Raw genomic sequence first — 7,058 nt, 5'->3', positions numbered from 1 at the left:
TGTCTAAGGGAAGACAGACAAAGTTGCTAAATACCCATGGAAATCCAACCCTATGCGGAAATCCAATCCTAGTCCATCATTTCAAGACCTTACAGGTAAATGGGACAGATTGAGAAAAATGGTCTTTTATTGCTTTTAAACTCTAGTTACTTTTTCAGTTTTCATAACTTGAATAAATAGCCTCAATCATCAGTTAGTCAAAAAACTGTATATCAAGGCTAATTTTTCTACTTAGAAACAGTATCTCATTAATCATCTTTTGAATTGCAGACATACTCCCAGCTGGCTAAAGGCCACTACACCCTGTCTATATTTACACTGAGTTAAGAATAAATGTGGCTAGATTGCTTTGTTATTAAAATGACATACCAATGACATACCAATGATGTAAAGCTCAAGTTCAAGTTCATATACTGTATTTGAATTCTCCAGTTGGTTGTCGTATCATGACAAAGGCAGATTCCATGTAAGAATTGTATAACACCGCCTATCCACCAGTGGCAAGTTTTGGCACAAGACATTAATATTTGGGTAATAATGTATTTTGTGGCTGGGTTAATGTGGTTAATCTTACTGTAGCTATGGTTAGAAATTCCACGGCAAAATGGTGCACATACTTCCTCTAGTATTTAGGTTTCTACCATAGAAACAGAATTCAATCCAAAACTTTCATAACTACAGATATAGAAGAACACTGTATAAATACTTTAAAAGATGTCAGTCTTATTTCTCTCTCGTGTTTCTGATTAGGACTTTATTTTAGTGATTCTGTCTCCTTTTATTATATTTTAGAGACAGGGTCTTGCTCTGTCTCTCAGGCCGGAGTGCAGTGGTACAATCATGGCCCACTGCTGCCTTGAAGTCCTGGGGTTAAGGAATCCTTCTGTCTCAACCTCCCAAGTAGCTAGGACTACAGGCATGCAGCACTATGATCAGCTAATTTGGTTTTTAAACATTTTCTGCAGAGACGGGGTCTTGCTCTGTTGCCCTGGCTGGTCTCAAACTCTTGGCCTCAGGCAGTCCTCCCACCTCACCCTCCCAAAGTGCTGGGATTGCAGGCATGAGCCACCACTCCCAGCCTCTCCTTTTATTATTTCCCTTTCAAATTAAAATTTTGTAGAGACTTCACTGACAGAGCCATTTCTCAACAATTTTTCTTGGAACCAACTTCATTATCTAGGTAAGCTACAAACTTAATACGTTATGCATTCAGCAAGGGTTAATTACATGCTATAGAATGCATAGCACAAAAAGTAGGTATCTACCAGCGATTCAAGTACTTATGTCTAAAAGTTTCCTTTAAAAAAACATAATATGTATTGATTGTTCCATAATTAAGAACTACCAGAGTGCGTAACTTTAAAAGGTGACTTATCATATTGTGTAAGTAGTATGCCATTATATTGTTTGGTTTTTGAGAGAATAAAAATCAGCCTAGGACTGAGATAGTAACAAAAAATAAAAAATCTGCCAATAAATGTTATTCATCCTATTGAGAATTTTAAATAGAATTTGAAGGGGAAAACCCCATTAAGTTGAGCTTCAGTTTCCTCAAGTAAATGGCAGTTTGTTGTGAGAGATGGAATAAGGTATGTAAAGCACCTAGCCTAATATCTCACACATATCCATTCAATTTTGTTAGCTCCCTATTCTGGGCATTCTTTCCTCCTTCGTAGCACCTAGAGAATAATTTTTGGGCCTCTGCAATGACGTGGATCAGGGCAAGGCACAGCTGAAGCTACAGAGCAGTTGAAGAATTAAAAATAGTAATTAATTGGCAACTAATCTTTCAAATGTGTGGGAAGAACAGATGATAATGTACAGACCTTAGCCCACTGCCCAAACAAAGGATAAGGAAATAAAAACAGAACAAATGCAATTAAATAATCTACTCATTTCAGAAGTCGCCAATTTTGCCTCTTGGTCTCTCTCTCAATTTTCTGCTTTCTCACCTTCAATTCCTTGGCCCCTCATGTATTTATGTTCTTTTTCATCTTAATGCACTTTTTCTTCTTTTCTACTTTCATCATGGTGTACTTTATCTCTTTCCCTAAATCAGTGGTGTGCCTAGCACATTTGACACCTAGTACAGATCATTTTAAATGACTTCCTCCTCTAAAGGAGAAAATTATTTTTAATAGTCATGAAATGAAATACAGACCAGAAAGAAGACACTGAAAAATATTTTATTGCTTTTTACTTATGTAACTATCATTAAACTTTTTCAAATAAAAATGTAAATAAAATAATACAGTACAAAAAAAGGAAATAAATTAATACTTTTCCATTACATGAATGTTTTTTTGAAAAAAATTAAAGGTTAGGGGAGACATGTGAAAATAAGAGAAAGGAAACTCTGCCTATATGTCTCAGAAAATGGTGTGTATATATTATACAATAACAGAATTGAAGTTATTCAATTTGTTTTGACACCTTTACCATCACGGCGCTATCGTGTATTATGAATCTGCTATTTAAAGCTAGGATTTCTATAGTGCCAAAGGTTGGAGATAAGAGCTGTGCACAAAACAAGCTGAAACAATTTAGAACTGTTAAGAATGTACTTTCAATACCAACACACATATAAAGCCGAGTCCTTGTGTGTTGGGGACCAATTGTATAATCGAGAGTTCTTTGAATTAACTTCCCCAGAGTATAATTAAAACATAAGCAATAACAGTGTGCTAATTTGAGACTTACACGTTACTAAAATTCAATAGACAACCACAGCATTTATTTAGAACTTAAATCAATGGTTCTCAACCTTGGCCATTTTGCCTTTCGGGACATTTGGCAATGTCTGGAGACACTTTTGGCTGTTACCATTGTGGGGAGTGCAACTGAAATCAAGTGGGTAGAGGCCAGGGATGCAGCTAAACATCCAAAGATGCACAGGACAGCCTCCCACAACAATTATTTGGCCCAAAATGACAACAGAATGAGAAACCCTGGCTTGGACCAACCAGGTTTTTGAGGTGAGAGTTTATTTTTTCAATGACATTGTTTAGGATTTGATGGCAGAAAGGTGACCATAAAAGCAGACTGATTCTAGTTATTTTTATTGTTGCTAAATGGCAATCGTATCGACAGCGTACTCCTTTATCATCTGTACCCGGGGGTAACCACTCGGACACCCCACCCCATCTTGGCTATCATTCATTGCTCCATTAGATTTCTTCTTCTGGAGTACCACCTCAGTGAGGTGTAAATGAACCAGAGCTAGCCACAGGTTCTTATGTGGCTATTCTCTTGGTTGATTTCATGCTTATCTTATTTTTAAAAACATAATTAAATATTCTAAAATAACAGCTTTATTGAAATATAATTTACAAACCAAAAAGTCATCATTTTAAAGTGTACAATTCAGTGGTTTTTAGTATATTCATCAAGTTATGAAACTAGCACCACTAATTTCAGAACATTTTCATCATTCTCAAAAGAAATCTTATGTCCAGTAGCAGTCATATCCCATTCTTCTCTTTCTTCCTCCAACCCCTGGCAAATGCTAATCTATTTTCTGTCTATGAATATGCCTATTCCGGACATTTCATATAAAGGTAAAGGTACAATATGTGGCCTTTTGTGACTTCTTTCACTTAGCATGTTTTCAAGTATCAGTACTTGGCTCCTTGTTACTGCCAGGTTATATTCCATTGTATGGATAAACAACATTTGGTCTGTGCATTTATCAGTTGATATTTGGGTTGCTTCCATTTTGGCTACTTAAGTATGCTTCTCTGAACATTTGTGTGGACATAGGTTTTTAATTATCTTGAGTATATACCTAGGAGTGGAAGTGCCGGATCACGTAGTAATTCTATGCTTATTATTTGAGGAACAGAAACTCTTCTATCACATATAATATTCTATTGTTGGATATACCACATTTTGGTTATCCATTCAACATTAGAAAACACTTGGATTGCTTCCACTTTTTAGCTGTTATGAGTAATGCTGTATGAACATTTGTGTTAAGTTTTTTTGTGATGTATGTTTTCATTTCTCTAGAAGTGGAATTACTAGGCGATGTAGTTACTCTCTAACCTTTCAAGGAACTGCCAAACTGTTTTCCGAAGTGGCTACACCATTTTGTAATCCCACTAACAAGGGTTCCAATTTCTCCATATCCTTATCATCACTTGCTATTGCCTTTTTAATTTTAACTACCCTGGTGGATATGAAGTGGTATCTTGTTGTGATTTGATTGCATTTGCCTAGTGAGTAATGAGGTTGAACATCTTTTCATGTGCTTATTGGCTATTTGCATATCTTTGTAGAAATGTCTACTCAAATCTTTAGCCCATTTTTAAAGTTGGGTTGTCTTTTTATTGTTGAGTTGGAAGAATTGTTTATATATTGTTCCTTATTTGTTATGTGATTTGCAAATATTTTCTCACATTCTATGTTTTGTTTTTTCACTTTTTTTTTTTTTTTTTTGCGACAGGGTCTCATTCTGTCGCCCAGACTGGAGTTCACTGGCTTGATCTTGGCTCACTGCAGCCCTGCCGCCTCCCGGCTTCAAGTGATTCTCCAGCCTCAGCCTCCTGAGTGGCTGAGACCACAGGCGTGAGCCACCACATAGGGTAATTTTTGTAGAGATGGGGTCTCGCCATGATGCTCTCAGGCTGGTCTTGAAATCCTGAGCTCAAAGTGATGTCTCCCCAAATGCTGGGATTACAGGCATGAGCTACTGTGCCCGGCCTCTTTTCACTTTCTTGATGATGTCTTTTGAAGCACAAGTTTTTAATTTTGATAAGGTCCAATTTATCTAATTGTGTGTGTGTGTGTGTGTGTGTGTGTTAACTGTGCTTTTAGTGTAATATCTAAGACACCATTAACTAATCTAAAGCCGAAAAGATGTACTCCTGTTTTCTTCTAAGAATTGTATAGTTTTAGCTATTAAAGTCTTTGATCCGGTTTGAGATCATTTTGTCTCTGGTATGAGTGCCACTGTATTCTTTTGCATGTGGATATTCAGTTTTCCCAGCACTATTTATTGAGAAGGCTATTCTTTCTCCTTTGAAATATCTTTTTTTGTTTTTTGAGTGTCTTGCTCTGTCGACCAGGCTGGTGTGCAGTGGCATGATCATGGCTCACTGTAGCCTCCACCTCCTGAGCTCAAGCAATCCTCCCACCACAGACTCCCAAGTGGCTGGGCTGCAGTGTCACACCACCATGCCTGGCTAATTTTTATTTATTTATTTATTTATTTTAATAGAGACAGTATCACTATGCTGCCCAGGCTGGTCTTGAACTCCTGGCCTCAAGCGATCCTCCTGCCTCAGCCTCCCAGAGTGCCAGGATTACAGGCCTCTGCTACAGGGCCTGGCCTATTTTATTATTATTATTTTTTGCTAGTCCTTGATTCAGGAGAAAAATCAATTGACTTTAAACTTAGTTCATTTCTGGACTTTCAATTCTATTCCATCTGTCTGATCTTATGCCAGTACTACACTATCTTGATTACTGTGACTTTGTAGCAAGTTTTGAAATTGGGAAGAAAATGTTTCACAGATTTTTTTTTTTTTTTGAGATGGAGTCTCACTGTGTTGCCCAGGCTGGAGTGCAATGGTGCAATCTCCACTAACTGCGACCTCCGCCTCCCAGGTTCAAGTGATTCTTATGCCTCAGCCTCCCGAGTAGCTGAGATTACAGATGCCTGCCACCACGCCCAGCTCATTTTTGTATTTTTGGTAGAGACAGGGTTTCACCATGTTGGCCAGGCTGGTCTTGAACTCCCGACCTCAAGTGATCTGCTTGCCTTGGCCTCCCAAAGTGTTGGGATTACAGGCATGAACCACTGCGCCTGGCCTTTCAATTGCATTGTAATTGTTTATTGCTATTGTACAGAAATACAACAAAATATTTTCAAGTAAAAACAATACTTCTGAAGCAGTTATATGAAATAGGAAAAAGATAATTTTTTAAAGTCACTTAATGTGGACTTTAACATTTTTACTTATTTTGAATCTGTACTACCTACTGTGTTGAGGACATACCATAACTTTTTTTTTTTTTTTTTGAGACGGAGTCTCGCTCTGTCACCCAGGCTGGAGCACAGCGGCGCAATCTCGGCTCACTGCAACCTCCAATTCCCTGGTTCAAGCAATTCTCCTGCCTCAGCCTCCCAAGTAGCTGAGATTACAGGCATGCACCACCACACTCAACTAATTTTTGTATTTTTAGTAGAGATGGGGTTTCACCATGTTGGCCAGGATGGTCTTGATCTCCTGACTTCGTGATCCACCCGTCTCGGCCTCCCAGAGTGCTGGAATTACAGGCGTGAGCCACAGCACCTGGCCTCATAACTTCTTAATAAAGCCTAGCTGAACCTTCTTCCAGAAAACCTGTCATTTTCAGTTCATTTCTTGGTGATATTGAATATTTTTTTTTTAAATCTTCTTAAAACAGGAGCATAAAATTGCTCTTGAGAGCCTTAAATATGGTAGGGAAAATACAAGCATTTCACACAAGTATCTCTTTGGTCAACTTCCAGAACTCTGGGAGTAGAAAAAAATGAAAGGAGAGGAGAGAAAAAGCCTATAACATGAATGTAAATGGAAGAAAGATGTAAAGTTTAAAAATATTTTATGGCAATTCTTTTTACAAAATGTTTTAAATGTAACTAGATATTTGTACTAAAATACAAGCACTTTATACATTTTAAAAACCACTGGAGTTAGATTTTTCAAAAAGTGTTGACTGGCTAATGTAAAATTTCTGTAGGGACCATACAAATGTCAGAGCTACAGTATATTTTACATGCAATTTTTCATTCTAACCTATAGAACAATGTGAGATAGCTAAAGTAGATATTGCCAACACAGTTTCAAAATGAGGAACTTGAATTTATAGACGTTAATTGATTTTCCAAATCCAAATGAGGTTCCAGATTTTCCAACTCCTAAATGCCAACTTATGATGTATGTGTATAAACTATATACACATATTTTAAAAACACACATCTGAGAATGATATGAGTTCAAATTAATCCATAATAAGCATACAAACACATGGAAAGCTTTGTGTGTAGATTAGGATTTTTCTGAAGAACTTAT

This window comes from Pongo abelii, chromosome 7, assembly GCF_028885655.2.
Source record: "Pongo abelii isolate AG06213 chromosome 7, NHGRI_mPonAbe1-v2.0_pri, whole genome shotgun sequence".
Lineage (NCBI taxonomy): Eukaryota > Metazoa > Chordata > Mammalia > Primates > Hominidae > Pongo > Pongo abelii.
Note: the sequence above shows the minus strand (reverse complement) of the source record.